Raw genomic sequence first — 21,029 nt, forward strand, 5'->3', positions numbered from 1 at the left:
GCTCGATATTGGGCACATCATGTGGAGGCTCTCTTCGTGTATATACATATATACATATATTCTATATATGTGTATGAGTGTGCGTATGTGTGTGTGTCGATCTTTATAGAAAGAAATTTGCTGAGCTTGCTGGTGTGAGTGAGAGAGAAATGCTTTTTGAAATAGCTGCGCACAAAGCGTTCATTTTTATAAGTATGTGTGTGTGTGTGTGTGCGAGTGCATGTGTGTATGTGTGTGTGATATTGTGCACGCCCCTACTGTAGACCCTTACGTCAGCATAGCACGTGGACTATCATTAAAGCGTGGACTATTTTTAATTAACTTTTGAGCATTTAGAATCAAATTAGGGCATAATTGAATGTGTCAAGAGGCAGAGGTGGTGGTGGTGTGGGTGTAGAAAGGGGTAGAAAGGGAAAGGGGCAAAGTCTGCATCTGCTAGTGCTGCTGTTGCTGCTACTGCTACTGCTGCTGCTGCTGTCAAGGGCTGCGCTCTACTCTAGCTCGTTGTTGCGCATTGATTTGACTCTAAGCTGGAGGATGGCAGCTCGTAAACTGATATCAGTTGTGCGGTTAAAGGTTGGGCACAAGGCTTTCATAATAGGCACAAATACATAGGCAAACACACACATAAATATATATATATAATAGATGAATGTGCGTTTTAGTTCCGTTTTCGGTATCAGCATTTGTCGCCTATTAAAGTGTTGCTCATTTTCGGCTTAAATAATTGTGTCCATTTAATTACATATTTGAATGTAAGTAAATTTATTTGATATTAAATTCATTTCCATTTCATTTCAAATTAGAAATTGCCCCCATGGCAATCACACACAACACACAACACACACACACCCACACAAACACACGCGCTTACACACGCACTCTCATAGGCATATCAGGCAGCTCTCACAGTCAGACACACGTGTTTCTATGTGTTTGTGAGTATTGTGTTATTATACATTTCATATAATACACACACACAGACACACACATATATTCGTTGTTCGCTCCTCTTGACTTGCTCTACACACACACGCACACTCGCTTCTGGTTCAGGAATTGTAAATGTTAAAACGAGGTATATGAGGTATGCGGCAGATAGCAAATAGAGGAAGTGAAAGAAGAGGAACTAGAGCAAGAAGACGCCTTGTAGCTATAATGCATAGGCTACACTGCCAATGAGGCTGTTATAAAGCTGCAAAATAAAGCTAAAATCGACAGCCTTTGGCATATAAATCTCTTACATAACTAAATTCACTATAATATCATTGCGATTACAGGGCATCTGTTAGCTGTGCCTGCATCGCCTACTCAACACTCTTACTTGTTTTCTACAGATTTCGTTGAGTTTTGGCTGCTCTTTTTTTTCGTTGATTTTGATCGTATATGTGCGTGTATGTTTCGGTAAATATCTTTATTCTACACTGTGCACAAAGCGCGTGAAGTTGAGCTTGGTTAGAAGTCTGGCTTGGCTTTTACAGTGAAGAGTTAAATGTAGGTTACATTTCGTTAAAATTAGATTACAATGATGATTTGCTTGTTTATTTCCATAGTTTATGTAATTGTCTCTGATTATGCTCCTTAAAAATGTAGCATAATACATGAAATACATATAACAAAAATATATATGTATAAAATAATATAATACAATATAATATGTATAAAAAACAGCATATTAAAAGCGATTTTTTGGCTCACATATTAAAATGGTATAATACATACAAATATTGAAGTCCTAGGTATTTTTATTAGGTTTTCTTAATATTATCACACTGAATAAAATGATGCATATACACAATTAAATTAATTAAAGCATTTAACATTTGAATGCAATTAAAATCAATTGATTATGCTGTTCGTAATGCTTTGCTTCATTTTGCCTCGATCGCCGCAAATAATTATATAGTTCTATATAAATATTTTATTCATATCATCTAAGATATACATTGTTATAATAATTGAATAATATTAATATTGAACAAAATAATATTAATATTGAGCAAAATATTTCGAATGCCATTTTGTATTAAACATTGCGATTTTTATGCCGCCATTTTGCTATGATAATAAAATTTTTTACCGTGCCAAAAGCTGTCGCACTCGCTCTCACGCTCAAACGGCGGCAGCGCAAGCTTTTGAGAGCAAATGCCTTTGTATGCATGTGTGCGTGTGTGTGTGCGTATGTGTGTTTGTTTTGCCGCTCCGAACAATAGGAGCGGCAGATGGCCATTACATGCAAAGTCACACACTTCATTCAACATTCAGACACGGCGCGCGACGTTCTGCAACTTCGCCTCAACTTGGACTTGTTGCTGCCGCTGCCGCTGCTGCTGCTACTGCGGCGGTGACTGCAGCAGAGTGGCTGTCTGAGTCTGAAGCTACACAGAAAGCAAAAGCAAATTCATTGATACTAAGGGCCCTTGTGCTCGGCTCTCTCTCTCTCGCGGCGCTTACTCTCTTGCTGTTGCTATTGCTGTAGTTGTGTGTGTGCGTGAGTGTGCTTGTGTGCTAAGCGCTGTGTCTGTCTATGCGTGTGTGCGCCGTTAGCGCAACTATGCGCCGCAAACTAAAGTTTGGTTGGTCAGTACGTCACCGACAGCGTCAACGTCAAGAAGGAGGAGGCGGTGAACTGCTCTGCCTGGGCGCGGCTTAGCTGAACTGCTTGGGCTCTCCTTCTAGTTTCTGGTTTCTGCATCAACAGCAGCGACGGGAGCGACAGCGGCAACGGCAACGACAACGGCAACGGCGGCGGCATCAAAGTGATTTTCAATTAAAACTGTGCAAAGGTGTTGGTGTTAGCGTCTAAGAATGTGTGTGTGAGTGTATTAATGTGTGTGTTTTAGCTTCTGTATGTGTGTGTGTGTGTGTGTTGCCATTTAACTTAACTTTAATTATATTGCTAAACAAACATAAAGAAAATTAAAAACTGAATTCCGTTTCAACTCGATCGAGCTAAACGAACAAAAAAAAAAAAAAAAAAAAAAAAAAAAACAAGAGAAAAAAATAATTTGCAATTTTGCGACGCAGTTTTAAGACCCCCTCCAACAAAAGACGTAGCCACACGTAACGTAACGTAACTGCTTAAACGACGTTTTAAATAAAAAAATATATATAAGTATATATATATATAGAAGATGGAAAGAGGGAAAACACAATAATAACAAGAAGAAGCATTAAAAACAAACTGGCGCGCGACTTTTGAGCTTCGCAACTGAATAATTAAAATTAGAAGCGGAAAAGTAAATAAAAGAAAAATAAAAAAGAAAAAAAACAAATAATTAAAAAATATAAGTAAAGAACCGAAGTATAAGCATACATACAAAAAATGGCGCATTATACAATTAAAAAAAAAAAAATTAAATCAAATAAAATGAAATTATTTGCCTGTGCTGCATATTAAGCTAAGAACAAGTGAACTTTGACCCAGTGACAAATGACAATGGTGAGAATGGTGATCATGATGATCATGATGGAAAACTCGAAATATCAATACTAAATTTTCATCTGAAAACTGACATCAAAATTTCCAGAGAAGCCCCGCCCCCCTTCGGGCTGCTCCTCCCAATGGCTGCTATCATCTGTGATAAGCGTTTATCCTCTTTTGGCGGCGTGCATTGAACCAATTTGTTGTAGTTGCCTCTACATTTTTTTATAATGCCTCTATATATTTATTTAAAGCGCAAATGGTTTAGATACGACACAAATGTCGCCGCCGCCACACCGACACCAACAAAAACAACAACAAAGTCAACTACACAAACAGCAATAGCAACAGAAACAACAACAAAGTCAAACTCGCCTATCTATTGCTGCTAACGCTGCCGCTTCTGCCGCTGCCGCTGCCGCTGCCGCTGGCACTGTCTCCGCTTACGTTGATGTTACATTTGGTGCGTGTGCTAAGTATTTACTAAACTGGCACACACCAACACACACACAGCGCAGCGCAACACAGGGCACCAACACAGACACAGCTACACATGTACACGCACACTACACCGCAACTGCTGTGTGTGTGTGTGTGTGCTTGTGTGAGTGCGCTGCTTATATAATCAAGCGACATCGCCATCGCCTTCGCCCGACTAATGGCTTTGTTTGTAAGTATCAAGCAATTTGTTTAAACTTTTACTTGTTATTTTCTACTTAAACAGTACATACATACGTATATACCTACATATATCTAGATACATATGTGAGACTGCAGCTGCGGCAGCGCAACAGCTGTTTCGGGCTGCGCTTGTCCGGCCGTGCACTACAAAACTGACAACAGAAAACAGCTGTTTGTGCATCGCGGCAGCGCAGCGGCGCAGCACAGCGCAGCTTAAGCAGCCAGACAGCGAGTCCTCTGTAGTCAACATACTCAAGCGCTCACAAGCTCACACGTGCGCACATTACGCTGGCCATGCCATGTGTCCTTAACTATGCGCTGCTTGTGCTTTTTGCGCACCAAAAAATTAATACACACACACATATGCATAGCGAACAGGCAGACAGACAGACAGACAGCCCAGACAATAGCAAGGCCAGCCTGCCAAAAACTTGCTCTCACGCTCTCACACACACACGCAGCAACAGCAGCGTCGATACACAAACATGCTCACCCACACACTCGCAGGCGCAACAAGTTGTCGTGGTGTTTGTCGCTCAATTTGTATTTTTGTTTTTGTTGTTTTTTTTTCTGTCGTTCTCTTAAGCTTGCGCTGTGCTCTCTTCTCGTGGCGTTGCCAGACAGTTGACGATGCTTAATAGAAATTATTAATGATTGGCAATGCCTTATTAAAGGAAATTAATTAATCGTATTTAGTAGACGACATGTATATGTCTATTTCTTTATGTTTCATTATAATTGGCTACACGTGCTTTAGTTACATAGCGTTGCCAGCTGACGCTATGAATTGTAGTAGAGCGCAAAAAGTTTTTTTTTTTAAATTTCTTTTTGTTGTTTTGCACTGCGCTTCTGTTTTGTTTGCAAAGCCCATAAACTATAATACATAATAAATAGCCCAAGGCGCAATATGCGCAGCTTCAAAATATATACAGCAATGTTTGTGTGTGTGTGTGTGTGTGTGTGTGTGCATGTCCATATGACAGAGACACATGGTTGGCAACGCGAGCACTGCGGAATGGATGGGGCACAGGCGCCAGTGCCGCAAAGCCTCAAAGTTCACAATGGACTGTAAATTTGTGCTGCCTTTGTATGTACGCGTGTGTGAGAGTGTGTGTGTGTGTCTGTAGTTGTGTTTATAGTTGTTGTTTTCTATTATAGCATGTACAAACGTACACATTTAAATGCGCAATTAAGATTGGCACAGCGCAGCAAACAGAAAAAACCAACAACAACAACAAAAACTATCAACAGAATTGAACCAGTTTGATATGTTACGCATTTAACAAAAAAAACTGAAAAAGACGAGATGAAAAAAGAAAACAACGAAGAAAACGAGCATTGGAACACCCTGTAACGCCAAATAATAGCTTCGACTATTTGCTATGTTGGCAACGCTGTTGCTGCGCCAGCAGCATTGAAGCAGTTCCGGTGTGCACGAAACACCCTGTGCCAGCTAAACGCCACTGCAGATGCAAAGAACGTCATCACCAGAGTCCACAGCACACAGCCCACAGCCCATAGCTTTCAATTAATGTATAAATAATCGCAATTCAAATACAAGCGAAATGAAAGAAAAATGAAGAAGAAGAAACAAAACTAACAGCAGCAACAGCAGCAGCGCATGGAAATAGTTGCTGCTGACGTAAAAGCTCAATGGATTGTGTGTGCGTTCATTTTCGTTTTCATTCAGATTTTCAATGACGTACACAGGGTGCCCCCCCCCCCCCCCCCCCCCCCCCCTGCCAGCTACAGCACTCCCCGCTGCCAACCTATTTAGCCAATTACATGAGCGCAGACAACCTTGTAAAAAGTTTTTTTTTTTTTTTAATTTTATTTTTATTTTGGACGTCATTTGCTTTGTTTTGCGGCTGTTGTTTTGTTATTGTTTTTCTCAGTTTACAGTCTACACTTTCGCTGGCTATTTGTTGTAATTTGTTTATCGATAAACATCAAATCGTAATACATTTATATATATAGATAGATATGTATCTGGCTATATGTCCTGCATGATTGTGTGTGTTTGCTTTAGATCTGCTTTTTACCTGCAGTCATTGTGCGTCATTGTTGAAAGATCAACAACAAATCTAGAAATGCTATTTATATAACAGACATTTATTATATACATATATAGATATATATACATATATATTTTCCTTGTAATTTTGACTAACGTTTTTAATGGCTTTTTGTACGATTTCCAGTTTAGTGCTTCATTTGTAATACAGTCAATCGAATTTCAACAGAATCACAAATATATTTCTGCACACATATATATACATATGCATACATAGTTAGTCATTCGCTTAAGATCTTGACTCAGTGTATTTGTAATGCCAAATGCAAATAGTTTTTAGTGAAATCTTTTTCCCAGAACTTTTGGTTGGCTAATCATAAATCGAAAAACAAATGGGGGAATAAGGCAAAATAATAATGTCAAACCCTATTTATATTTATTAATTTTCGGAAATAGTTTACCATATCTGAACGCTATAAATCTCCAGCCAAATGGAAGGGCGTGCAGGGGGCACAAGGCAGATAGGGGGACCCTTTATCAACGGGGCTTCTAAATTAAGAACTTAAGCTGCCAGTTGATTGAGTAAATGGGTCAACGTTTTGTAACACTCAAATAACAATTTATCATTCAATTAATCGGTGCTATACATACACATACATATATACCTATTTCTTTATATCTATAAATCTACAATCTGATTTACCATAAAGGAAAATGGAGTTTCTTAACTATTTCATCACATCTTACATATCATATATTTTAATATAGAAAAACATTTTAATTAGATAGAATATTATAAGATCTTATATTTAGAAATTACTTGGAAATTGATGTGGGGAATGTGGACAAAAGTATCTCTAATTATCTCTAAGGTGTTTTAAATTTCCGTAAACTAGCACATGTGCCTAAAAGAGGATTGTTAATCTAATAACATATAATTAACATTTCCTTTTGACGTACGATCGATTATGAAATCAAATACCCATAATCAAGATATTTTCACTTATTAACTTGATTTTAAGCACAAGCCTGTAGGTCTGTTATCGATATTAATCGATATTATGACTATATAAAATCTACATATCAAGATACACTAACTTACGTAATTTATTTTAAATACTGTGCTAGTTTAGATATACTTTACAGCCTTACTAAAGATATATTAAATGTATCTTTTCTCAATTCTAAACGTAGTCAGCTCTTTAAGTTCAGCAGGGAATAAGAAAAGCCTACATCAAGTACTCAGATACAGTCTGATCTCTAGTTATTTTGCCCTTGGTTAGTTACAGTTAAATACATGCACACACACACACATACACATACATCTGCCTATTATATGCACACCATATGAGTGGATACTTGAAGCCATAAAATATTCTACAAGTATCTTATCCGTAGTTGAAAATCAGACGGGACATTCATGCCAGCCAATGGGGCATGCCACGCTCTCGTTGCTGTTGCTGTTGTTGTTCCCATTTACTTCCGTTTGTGCTGCATTTGCTGTGGTTTCTCTCTCATTGCCTATGTGTGTGTGTGTGTGTGTGCTTTGTTGGATTTTGTTGTCGTTGCTTCAGCTTGGGATTTTCATTCATTAAATGCGCACACACACACACACACAAATGCGGACATATGCAAGGCGACACGCCACACCAACTACACGCACACACACACACACATATATACATATATACACATACTCACACACATACAGCTTAATTCATTCATAAATTCATGCATTGCCCGAAAGCGGCTGCCGCCAACGCTGACGTCGACGCCTCTGCCACTGGCTCTGCGGCCACCGCCGCCGATGCCGCCGCCAACGCCGCCTCCGCTGCGGTCTATCGTGTTGAACTGTGTGCCCCAGTGCGTTTCAGTTGTTGTTGTTGTTGTTGTTGCAGTTAGTTTATCGCAGCCATCGCCAACGCCATCCAACGAGCCATTGAGACCCCCCAATCATGTATGTATGTATGTATGTGTGTGTGTGTGTGTGTATAGATTTAGTACGTTGTAGTTGCTGCTGCTTGCTTCGTTGCATTTTATAGATTTGCTCTAAATTTCAATGAATTCTCATTGAGCACACACACACACACACATACACACAGAGGCAGACTGATAAGTGTGGATTCGTATCTGTTTGTTGTCGCTCTTTTTGGGGTCAGCGCCCAATACATTCAGTATTTGTATTTGTCTTTATTGTAGTTGTTTGTATTATATTTGTTTTTCCATTTATTTATTTTTTTTTCGGACTGCATGCTGTCGCAATCACGGCAACAGCCGCAGCAACACCAACAATTGTATAAAACTTCTCTCTATATATACATACATACATATATGCATATGTATATGATTGCCCCCCCGCCATATATACGTATGCTCCAATCCATTCATATACAGTTATGAATGAATGGTGCGCGAAAAATATGAATGGAGCGCACACACACACACACACATGGTTATGTTTAAAGAGTATTTGTATTGGCTCATATCGCGTCCATCTATATAGTCACAATATTTCCGGCCTTTGGCTTATTTATAGAGTCTACCCGTCTCTCCCTAGCACTCTCCCGCTCACTCCTCCGACTCGACGCAACGCAACGGCTCCAAATGGCGTCTGCATTTTTGTTGTTGCTGCCTCTCTAAAGTACATTTGCATATACCCTAATCAGGGCTGCATGCAGAATGCCTACAAATTGATCAAGAATCTAGCAAATAGCGAAGCTTAAGAATTAGCTAACCTCCTCTACTATATAGTAGTTGATAATAGAAGTTATATATAAATATTTGTATACATATTTACATACATATTTCCCATTTACTCACAGTTAGAGCATTCAATTGTCGCCTTATTGCACTTTTCTCTTTCTTCTTCGCTCACATGGTTTATTTTTGGCTTGTCTGCTGCTGCCATTTCGAAATGCAGTCGCACTTCCACCATACATGCATGCATGTACATATATATGTATATATGTATGTACATACATGTGTATGTTTTCCATTTCGCTCTGCCCCCCCGGCCACTTTCCACGATTACTTCCACTTCCACTTCCTCATAAGGCGACACGCACAGGAAGTGAGCGGGAGGAAGCAGAGCGGCTCACACTTGGCGCATTAGTCACTTTTGTTTTCGTTTCTCTTTCTTTCTTTCTTTGTTGCCTTCTGCTGCTGCTACTGCTGCTGCTGCTGCTCTTGTAGTTGTTGCTTCTTCTACGACTTTTGCCACTTCCTATCGATGGGCCGCTTCGCTCTCCTCCTCGCGCGCCTTGCTGCTGCTTCCGTCGATAAAAACATAGCGCTGCCTGGGGACGACGCATCGCGACGCCGGTAGCGAGGCAGCGCAGCGCAGCGCAGCGGCTGCTTGGATGCCGTTAGTTTTGCTATTTATGGCGAAAGTGTTGCCCTGGCGAGTTCAATAGTGCTTTGAACTTTAGCTTTCCGCCTGGGAACGCGAACGGGAATGGGAATGGAAATGGGAAAGGGAATGGGAATGGGAATGGAAATGGGCATGAAACGGTAAGGGGCTGTAGGGGGAACGCCGACTGAAACGGTTAGGCAGCCAAAATAGAGCGGCGCATTGTGTAGCCAAGGCGAGCAGGGGGCAGGGGGCTGGGGCCAGGGAGCAGGGAGCAGGGGCTAACAACTTCCGTTGCGTCGCGCAAAAAACCAACAATTTATGAATATGAATGAGAGTAGGAGGGGGACGGCAACAGCATAGCACAGCTGTTGTAACGTACGTGTGGGGGCAAATGCGAGCACGAAGAAGAAGAAGAAGAAGAAAAACTGTTAAGAAACTGGGCCAAATGTCATTAATACGTCTCGAGATCGAAGGCGGCGGCGGCTGACTAGAGAAAATGATGAAGAGCGAGAGAGAGAGAGAGGGATAGAGATTGAGAGAGGGGGCGCACGAGTGGGGGCGGCTGCCCACGTTGAAAAGTCAACTTCAAATCCACATCCGATTGCAGCTACTTTGTGGCGTGGAATGTGCTATAATTATGCATGTGAAGCTGTCTGCAGCTTCGCTGTCGCTGTGTGGGCTCAGGAAGCGGCACAGAGCAATTGCCTGCTGTGCTGCTGTTGCTGCTGCTGCTGCTGCTGCCTCTGCCCCCGCGGCAACTTTCCCTCTAGGCAGGCGGCGGTCATAGACTTATCCACACCCAACAGCGAGCCGAGGGCATAGACACAGACACTGAATGGATATCTCGCGAGGGGGCTGGCCAGGGGGCGGACTCATGCCACGGGGCATCATCGGGCCAGCGCCCACTGCAACTGCAACTGCAACTGCAGCAGCGGCAGCAGCGTCGCTTCAATGCATTCAACTTCTCCTAGAGGCGTCGCGATGTTTGTTAGCAGGAGTTTGTTGTTGTTCCTGTTGTTGTTGTAGATTTGATTCTGCGGCCAACACTTGCATGCTAATGCATGCAACATGCAACTGCTAAAAGTCAAGTCTGAGCAACACAGTGAAACCTAACTATAACATGTTATTTAATGAGTAAAAACAAAAAAATTCACAAATAATAATAAGAATAATAATAATAATAATAATAATAATAATAATAATAATAATAATAATAATAATAATAATAATAATAATAATAATAATAATAATAATAATAATAATAATAATAAATCAATAAAATTAAAAAATATTTAAATCATTACTTCAAATTCTTGAAAAAAAAGTAAACAAACAAAAATGAAAAATATTTAAATAATTACTTGAACTTCTAAATTCCTTTTGATATTATTAAAGTAAACAAAAATACATTTTCCTTACATTTTAATTTGTTTATATTTTTATTTATTAAACAAGAAATTATATAATATAGCCAACATTATATATATTATATCTATGTTCAATGCAAATCAATTAAGATTCACAAATATCTCTTCTTAATATAATTTCCACTATGAAAATATTTGGTTAAGATTCTTCAACCAACTTGAAAAGTTAAAAGAAAATTTCAGACATATATATGTATAAATAATAATAATAATATACGTTTAAGTATCATATACCCATAGAGCAACCCATACATTATTTAACCTGTCACATCTTCATTGAACCGATCAAAAGAAAGCGCTCGTTGTATATAAAGCAATTATCTCTTGCTGTATATGTATATATCGTTGTAAATACATATGTATGTATATGTGTCCATTGTGCAGTTGCACGTTTGTAGAATTAATTGAACTCATTTTGTGGTTTTGGACTTTTTGTGCTGACCGAATCAGACCATGAACTGAAGGCAGTTATTCTTTTGACCATCGAAGCATTCATTGAATTGCAGCTAATCAATGGATACAATTGATCTACAAGCAATACGAAAGTTAGGGGCTAAGGCATGTCAGATTTATGTAGATCAAAGTTGAAAGAATTCTTACGATGTAGCTGGCTTTATGTATGTTGAAAAGGATCATATACTATACATAAATATACTATTTTATATACTATATTATATGTAGTTTAGTCCTCTTCTTCTCTTGACTACATTTGAATACCTTTTTCGCTGTCTCTGGTGTCACTGTGCAGCTGTTGAGTTGCCATTTCGCAGCGGCTTATCAACAAACCTGAGCCAGTTGCCCGTGTGCCGGCGGCATTTGCAACGCGCCTCACTTTCTGCCTTCTCTCTTACCTCACCTTCCTCTCCCTCACTCACTCTCTCTCCCTCTGTCCCTCACTGGCTGTTGTTGATTTTTTGCTTGCAACTGATTTTCTCATGCATAAAATTGCACACGACATAATTTCCATGAAATGGCTGGCAGCGTCGACGGCGGCAACTGGAACTGGAACTGGAACTGGAACGGTGACTGGAACTGACACTCGGGCGACGTCAACTGAGACTAACTAGCTGACAGCCTCAGGGCTTACACTTAACTCACTCAGACTCACTCTGCTGCTCAGACTCCCCGACCTCCCGCTCTCTGCTCCCCCCCTCTTTCAGCCGCTCGCTCTCATCATTGTTATTGCCATTTCACGCTGTCTAGCTATTGCTGTCTCGCTTTGCTTTGGGGCAGGTTCGGTGCACTTTCGTGCAATTCGTCTAGCAGGCGGTCTAGTCTAGCTACCCCCCCCCCTCTCTCTCTCCTCACCTCTCTCCTCCACTCACTCTCTCTTCATTAATGGTTATGCATATCACGTGCTGCCTATTAGACGGCATTATTAAGTCCTTTAAAGCCCCGTTACGAGTATTTTTTGTTATTGATAGCGAATGATATTCATTATATATTGTTTCTACGTCTGCCTCCTGCCACTCCTCTCCTTCTTCTTCTTCATGTTTACTTTTTGTGATTACAATTCACAATTAACCCATGACACTGAGCACTCGGCATTCCAATTTCAATTCCAATATAAACTCAAGTATTTATGATTGTTGTTGTCGTTGCTGTTGTTGTTGTTGTTGTTGTTATTTGGGCAGCTTTATAGCTGATAAGATTTATTAATTATTTTTATGTTCTTGACGTTTTTGATGTAAATAGTACAAACAGTCGAAAGTCCATGTTTTTTGTTTGCTTTTATTTCGTATACCCTGTAAGCGATGCGATTGTAGGGTATATAGAAAATGATATTTGAAAATGTAGGTGACAGGTAGAAGAAGGCGTGATTGAATGAAGAAAGTATAATATGTACATGACAGGGTATCTTTTAGTCGAGCAATTTCGAAGAACGAAAGCTTACTTTTATTTTTTACTTACCTTTAATGTTTATTTTAATAACCATTTTACCTTTACATTCTTTTCACTTGCAGCTCTCTCCCTCTCTCTCTCTCTCTCTCTCTGGCCCTGTCTCTGGCTCCCTCTGTCTCGAGTGCCCAAACTCCCACCCAAATACCGTTTTCAGGTAAGTGTTAACATGTGATTTAAAGTACTTTACCTCTTTGAATTTCTGATAAGCCCTACAAGCGCGTGCTTCGTGAACTGCATTCGTGTGCGTGCGACAGGTGTGTGCGTGCGTGTATGTGTGTGTGTGTGCAGACCTTTTGGAATTCCAGAAATACTTGCGTCAAGTAGCCGCCGTTACTTGATAAGTATCAATCGTCCAGCCACTGACGACAGCTCAGTGAATGGGACTGCATTCATTGCTGACTGGCATTACAAATTTACACCTGGCGCCCCATTTAAACGGAACTTTCGATGATGCACCTCTCTTATCGTGCGTACAAACAAACAGCAAACTGTACTACATGCCAACAAAAGTTACTGTAAAGCTTAAGTCCACAGAGAGTTCCAGAGTTCAGTTGAGTTATGTAGGCCTCGTCACACCACAAGTGAACGCCACATGACGTACTTCCCCCGACCGAATTCCGCAAGAATTGTCTTCTCATTGATAAAGAATTCGAGCAGACGATGATCTAAGCAGGAGATTCAGAAATATTTATAGATATTCGAATGACATGATGAGGTCGAAAGGCATGTCCGGCGGATTGATAGGAACCATAAAGATTGAGTACTTAGGATAGTAAAGAAGTATAAGTTCTTGGAAAAGTAGAAATTTAAAAGATTTTTGAGTAAATATTTCGAATATTGGAATGCTATTTAATTCTCTCTCAACTCTCTAAATACATGCTTTAATGAAGTATCTGTAAAGTTAATGAATAACTGCTTAACATATTTATAGCATATTATGTTAACTGTTTCTGTTAAGTATCTATCATTTTGTTAACCATCGTAACTAATATGAAATATTTATAAGATGGGAAAACTTTTTTCACAATTCAAATTATCATCTGAATAACCCAGCCAATTAAACCATTTGAGAATTGGAAAAACTATTTGAATTGTTTTTCATATCGTTTGAGTTTTCCATAACACAAACTATTTAAATCTTGGACTATCTTCTTAATTCCTTGTCTAACCGTCCATTTGATAGTGTACTATGGGAAATTTATGATAATTCTCTGATTAAAAGCCAGCCATTTGTTTTCACGCTAATCTCATCTCGTCTTAGACATTGTCACCCAAAAATTTCTTAATTTTTTTTTTTGCTTTCTTTCTGAATACCCTCTTCCCCCTTTGTGTGCTCTGCATTTGGTATTCATGTCAGGGCGCTGCTTCGGCAACTATAAATAACGCCTATTTTAAATTTAAAAAGTATTACCTACGGAATTTCCTAAAAATACCTTCATGACAAATTCGACAAAAACACACACACACACACACACACAAATATACAGCTTTTTAATGCTCTGCTTCTCTGCCCTTCCCCTCTGTCCCTCACCGACTATGCTTTGCTTTTTTCGTTGTAAATGACCTCGTTCATGTAATTGAAAAAGACCATACATACACACACACACACACATACATACATATGTAGACTTCCACTGACAAAGTCAAACATGTTGGAATTTTAGTTTACCGTTCCATGGCAAATTTTGGTTGATGTGTGCGTGTGTGTTATATACGCAAAAGAACGCCACTAGCTACACACACATACACACATACATACATATGTAACATGCATAAATACATATACATACATACATAAATTCCATTCCACACACGCACATCAAAAACAACAACAATAACAAACCTTTTCGTAGATTACAACATTACCGAAAAAAAAGCGCTGAAGAATTCCACAAGCAGCAAAGAGACATTGACGTTGAGTCTGAAGTAGCGCATTGTTCGTACGCAACAACAGCAACAGCCACAGCCACAGATACTAATACAAATACAAAGATACTTTTGTAGCTTGACTGCAGCAGCATAGACAAAGGGAGCGGGCGGAGTGCTCAGTGCTTTAGCTGTGGAATGCTGTTCTGTAAGTTACATATGCATGTGACCCAAACATCAGCAACTTTCTAGCACACACACACACACACACACACAAACTCACAGAGCAGACAAATATACACACAGGCACAAACACACGCATAGGCACACATACGCAAGCGACTACTTTCCACACATTATCGAAGCACTACCGCTACTGCTGTAGCTGACTCAGTTGCTCTCGCAGTCGCCGTCGTCGTCGTCGTCGACGTTGACGTTGACGTTGACGTCGCCGTCGACGTCGACAACAACGTCGCGTTGTGTGCTCTGCCCGCGTTCATTTGTGTATCTCCCGTCTCTGTCCGTGTTGAAGCGCATGCGCGACGTTCCGTACGAAAGATCGCATGAAGGAAAATTCATGTTTTCATTCAGTAAATTTTTGTAGCTACAGCGGCATGGTCGTTGCCGAGCTGCGCGCGGATGTTTCGCAGCAGACACTGTGGATTTTTTGTGAGAGCGGATATAACAACAACATGAACATGAACACGAACAACTAAAACAGTGCGAAAAGTAAATATTGAAATGCTGAAATGACACTTAAACGTTGATTTGTATAACAAGAAAAAAAAAAATAAAAAATAAATAAATAAAACAGAATTATGAACAAAAATAACTAAAAAAGAAACAGAAACAGCAGAAGTTATGTTAAATTAAAAGGCTTGTCAGCAAGGAGCTGCCCAAAACGGAGCAGACAACAAGCACACACACACACACATACATGCACGCGCAAGCAAACAGAGACACACACACATACATACATACGTATGTACATATGAAACTTGTGCGACCGCATTCCGAAAGTTCAAATAACGATTTGGTGGACAACAGCAAGCGACGGAGGAGAGCGGACGGTGGGCCACAGCATAAGCGGCGTGGAAAAATTAAAGTTAAAGAACTCTCTGCACATGTATGTATGTATGGAAGTGTGTGTGTGAGTGTTGGTGTAGCATGGAATGCTGTTCCTTCAACTAGAAGAAGAACTAAGCCAAATAGAACTTACGCTTTAAAAGTGAGTAATACATAAGAAAAGAGCAAAAAAATGTGACCACAAACTGGTTTCTGCTGGCCAAGACTTTGTGTCGTCGTCTTCAGTTGCTGCTGCTGCTGCTGCTGTTGCATGGGACATCCATTGACATCTAAGGAGCTCTTTGATTCTAACCTCCAAGTTGAGGCACATGGGTAAGCGAGTAAGCCTTGTGGAATTTGCCAGCAGTCAATGCGCTCACAAACACACACATATACACATGTAGACACTCGCACACACACACACACAGTGTCTCGCTGCCAGTTACAAGTCTTGAAGACAAAAGCTCGGCTTCGTCTTTGGAGACGAAGTAAAATATTTATTGGCTCAAATTGGATGCTGCGCGTCGACGTCTGTGCGCGTGTGTGTCGCTGTCTCTGTCAGTGTGTGTGTGTGTGTGTGTAGCGTCTATTTAGAAATTCAAATTGAAATTTTTCAAGCATGCGTCATCCGACGAAGCGCGTGGGTCTGAGCCAGACTTTAGCTGCAACTTCGGCTTCAGTACGATATCAACCGCCTATAAGTAACCGCATAAATATAACTAAAGTCAGGATAAATAAATATATTGTACAATAAGATTTTTAAAAGTTCATTAATGTAGTTATTTATAGACAAGATCATCTTATAGAATTATATTAATAATTAGTTTTTATTACTAATCGTTTTGTTGCTTTTAAGCAATTTCCACTGTATAACAGTTACGTCGCTTTGGCGTTTGAAGCTTTTATTGCGGCGCTGTGTGGTTAAAGCAATTTTGATGGTAATTGCGCACACGACGCAGTTGCTGGCGATAATAAAGGGAGCATGGAGCAAGGAGCAGGGAGCAGGGGTCGGGGTGTAGAGCGAGGAAGAGAAAGAGGAAGAGAGCGTGAGTACACTACCTCGTGTGCCTATCATAATTGCAATCGCTGGACGACGGCGCTGTGGGTCTTTGGTATCGCTCTCTTCAAACGCCATACAACAAAAGTTGCATCACTAAGCAGAAAAGGCAAAATGAAGAAAAGTCAACCACCAGTATAGAATGCGGGCTGGCAGCAACGAAAACAACAGCAACAACATCAACAAGAGCACAGAGAGCAACAGGAACAGCAGAAAAACAATAACAAGAACAACAACTGCATACACAGGGCAGGCAAGCAGAACCAGAAGAAAACGATGAAGAAAGAGGGCGAGCGCAAAAAGGCAAATGCAACGGCGTCTGCGGCGGCAGACAGGGATAGACGCCAAAGTCCAAGTGGGCAGACAAAAAGGGTGCAAAAGGGAGCGCAAATATGTGTGCGCTCGCGCTCTTGTGCTCTCTCTCTGGCTCTCGCTCCCCTTTCTTATATACTCGCACACATGCAGTGGGCTAACGGACAGCCGCAAGCTGATCCCGTTTGTAGTTCTTGTTGCTGCTGCTGTTGTTGTTGTTGTTATTCTTGTACGTTAAAAGCAATAATGTCAGCAAAAAAAAGACCAAAGAACGCCAACAGCGCAACGTTGGCGGTGGTCGGTCGGCTGCAGCAACAAGTTTAAGGAATGCCGTTGTCAGTTATCGTCGGGCCTATCGCCATCGCCAACACTATCGATAATCAAAGCTGGACAGACATCAGAGCTGGCTGGGCGGCTGCGCAGGTTAAGTTGTTGCTCGTTTAATTTTATGCACAACAATAAATGTCAATTAAAAATTATATTTGTATTAACGGGGCGGCAGACGGGCTGGCTGGCTAGTCGGGCGGGCAGTCAGTCAGTCTGTCAGTTCCTGACCGCCAGGCCACAGCCATAAAAATGTGCTATAAAAAAAGTAACGGTGAATGCTACGGTCTGCTGAAGTTCGTGTGTGGCTCTCAGTTACAGAAAAAACAGAAAAAAAAAGATCATTTCAGTGTGTATTTTGTGCTGTGTCCGCTCAATAGAAAGTTTTGTGTTAATAAAAAATGGCAGGCCCACAACAACAATAATAACAACAAGAGAAAAAAGAAGCAGAAAGAAAAAAACAACATAAAAAACACTAAAAACTAAACATACACAAAATATGTCGAAATATAGCAACAAAAAAAAAAAAAGAGTGAATGAAAAAATGTTGACCCAATTTTTGATGCTGCCGCTGCCGTCACTGGCGCTGTCGCTGCTGCTGCTGCTGCTGTTGCTACTTTCCCACAGCTTCCCAGCCGAGCAGCGTGTGATCATCATCCGCAGCAGCGGCGGCAGCGGCGGGCGCTCCCTTAGCCAAACAGCTGGAACGACGTCTAAATTAATGACTGTTAAATGAAGATTGTTGCTCCCAGCATTCCAATGCGTTGTCGGCGCTTGTTCACGCCTCGCGCCGTCTCCCTCGCGCACAGGGCGCGCCTGCGCAGCAGCAGCAGCAACAGCTTTGTGTCTATATTTAAAGTTTGAAGTAAGTTATGTGCACCTTTGATATTGGCCGTACCGCTGCCGCCCTCCACACACTTCTATACTTAGCAACTCCCCGCCTCATCCCCTCCTCGTTTCGAGTATTTGATAAACTCCCCTCGATAGCAAACGACTTACATAGTTGCAGCTGTGATAAGTTTGAAATATTTACAGTTTATTTTCTCCCTCTTTCTTTTAGCTTTGCTGTGCGCGAGTGTGTAAGTGCCTGTGTGTGTGTGCCTCGACTCTCAGCGCCACTAATTGTGTGTGCTATTTATATTAAAAGCAAAAAACCGTAAGATCTTGCCCGAATTTAGTCGCTGTCTTTTTTCTTTCGGCTTCTTCTTCTGCATCTGCCTCTTTCCTCTTGATGCTCGTGTTTCTTTCTTGTGCTTCTTTTGTTTGCGCTTGCTTTGCGCGTGTGAAAATATTTAGGCTATGCTCTATGAAAGGTATTTTTTAGTTGTTTTTGGGGTTTTTTTTTTTTTTTTGTTGGTGCAATGTGTTAAATGGCAGCAGTTAATTTTGACTTGACACACATTATAATCATAATTAAGTATTAAATTTGGCTCAGGGCTTTGAGGTAGGCACGCGCTCGGAGAAAACTGTGAAATGATCGAGGTATGTATGTATGTATGTATGTATAATAACATATAAATATTTATATATACATAAGTGTGAGTGTGTGTGTGTGTAAGTAAGTTTGAGTGTCTTCAATTCAAGGAAAACGAACTAAATTGAAATTATTAAAAGTGCTATCTCTCTCTCTCTCTAACGTGCTCACTGTATCTCCCTCTCTCTCTCTCTCTCTCTCTCTTTGTGTGTTGGTCGCCGTTTATCTCACTATGATTTGACTACGAAACCGGTTTTCGATTTGGTTTGACTGTTTTTTTATACAAGTGAGATCATTTTGAAAGCTGATTTTGTCAATGAATAACCACATTCCACATCCCAATGGTTTTTGTGTGCCCTGCACACACACACACACTTATACAGAGATTCGTGTGATGTTACAAAGCTTTGAACTAATGCCGCCAGCGCAGCCTCCAAGTGAAACTGTTGTCGTCGACGTCAGCGTCGCCGTCGCCGTTGCTGTCGCAGTCGCAGTCGCTGCTAACGCTCCAAAGGTGAGTACAAAATATTTCGTTTAAATGTGTGTAGGTAAGTACACAATGTGACTGGATCTGCAGTAGAAATATGTGTAAAAGAGAGAGACAGATAGAGACAGAGAGGAATGCAGAGAGGGAGGGTAGATGGAATGTCAGCGCCAAGCTTTTGAACAGTGGGTCAAAGCAGCAAATCGGCCAACATCGTTTATTATGCGTATATAAGTATGTATACATATGTATGTATATAGGTATGTATATAATCTATGTATTTACGTCTGTAGGTATGTGTATGTGCATGTGTATTATTTTTATTTTATTTCATTTTTTTTGTTTCATTTTCTGTCAGTCAAGTCAAGTCAGCCCAAGGTGAGTTGGAGCTAGAGCTGGGGCGCCACACATTCCGAGCATGCCAGCGGCAACTAAAAACCAACAAAAATGAAAAAAGCACACACATACACACCAACACATAGACACTGAAAATAAAAACCGAATACAAATCTAAACAACTTGATGTTTTGGTATTTATGCTTTGTTTGCGCATTACAAAAGGCCCCGGTGATAAGGCAAAGCCACAGGCGGGGGCAGCCAGATCAGTAAACGACAAACAAATATGCTGTCTACCTACCTACACACACACACACATGCACACACACTCACATTCACGGATGTATGTATGTTTTTCATTCATGAAATACCAATGGAGTGAAGCAGCTACCCTCAACCCACTCGCCGCCTCCGTTGCCCCCACAATCTACGCTTCTGCTGTTGCTGCTGCCTTTGCCTCTGATTTCGAGTCGCAGCAAAATGGAGCACGGAAAGGAAAGCTATGCGCACGTTGGCTCCACAAGTCGTGATAAACATATTTACCAATTGATTATTTTCAAACACACACACATCCACACACACAGCACATGCTTTCGGTATAGCTAATCCAATAGGTGCTAATCAGCATAAATATGCCGTCTGTGGCTGTGAATTTCCGGGCGACTTTCTAAATCCCATGTTGTACGGATCATAAACTCTGTCAAGATTTTTATTTAGCTAGCCCAAAATCACTGAGTTGAAATGGAATGAGGTAACTTGGACAGGACTTGAGTTCTATGAGCACAAAATTGAGTTGTTGAAAGAATCTTAACTTACTGAGAACTCAGATCTGGAATATGAGGAAATCATAAAATTGTATTTATATAATTTTTGGAAAAGTTATACAATTAAAAACGTAAATAAAGATATACAGTGTATGTATTGTATTCTTAAAAATGTAAATAATTAAGAAATCTTATTAAGAAATTTTAATTTTGATTTTAAACTGATTGGCAACACATTTTGTTTGTTCACTTAGTGAATAAATAAGTTCTACTATATTATTAAATTAAAATATATAGATTAGAATTTACATATGTATAATGTTAAATAACTATTTCATTATTTAATAATTTTTACTGATTTTCCTTTGTCTAAAATATATAGATTTTCCATTTCTATATATTTATATAGAAATCCTAAATAAATATTGTGTTTAGTAAGAGTAATATACTAAGTATTATTAAATATAATTTTTCATGATACACCAATTCAAAATGTATTCAATATTTTATACATAGATAATTAAATATATATAGTATATTTCATGTA

General features: G+C 40.1%; 1 long non-coding RNA gene across 4 annotated transcripts; it reads left to right on the forward strand.

The window, feature by feature from the left end:
- Window positions 1–1,941: 1,941 nt before the first annotated feature.
- Window positions 1,942–20,709, forward strand: LOC149269051 (uncharacterized). 4 transcript variants are annotated; one of them, XR_016269637.1, is made up of 3 exons: window positions 2,232–4,094; window positions 12,863–19,642; window positions 19,741–20,709. It is a non-coding gene; the product is annotated as an uncharacterized LOC149269051 (long non-coding RNA). The 4 variants fall into 4 exon arrangements; XR_016269638.1 differs by having other exon boundaries at window positions 12,863–19,616; XR_016269639.1 differs by having other exon boundaries at window positions 2,233–4,094; window positions 12,863–19,412.
- Window positions 20,710–21,029: the final 320 nt, after the last annotated feature.

Source organism: Drosophila arizonae, chromosome 4, assembly GCF_054131065.1.
Source record: "Drosophila arizonae isolate 15081-1271.41 chromosome 4, UAZ_ARI_1.0, whole genome shotgun sequence".
Taxonomy (NCBI): Eukaryota; Metazoa; Arthropoda; class Insecta; order Diptera; family Drosophilidae; genus Drosophila; species Drosophila arizonae.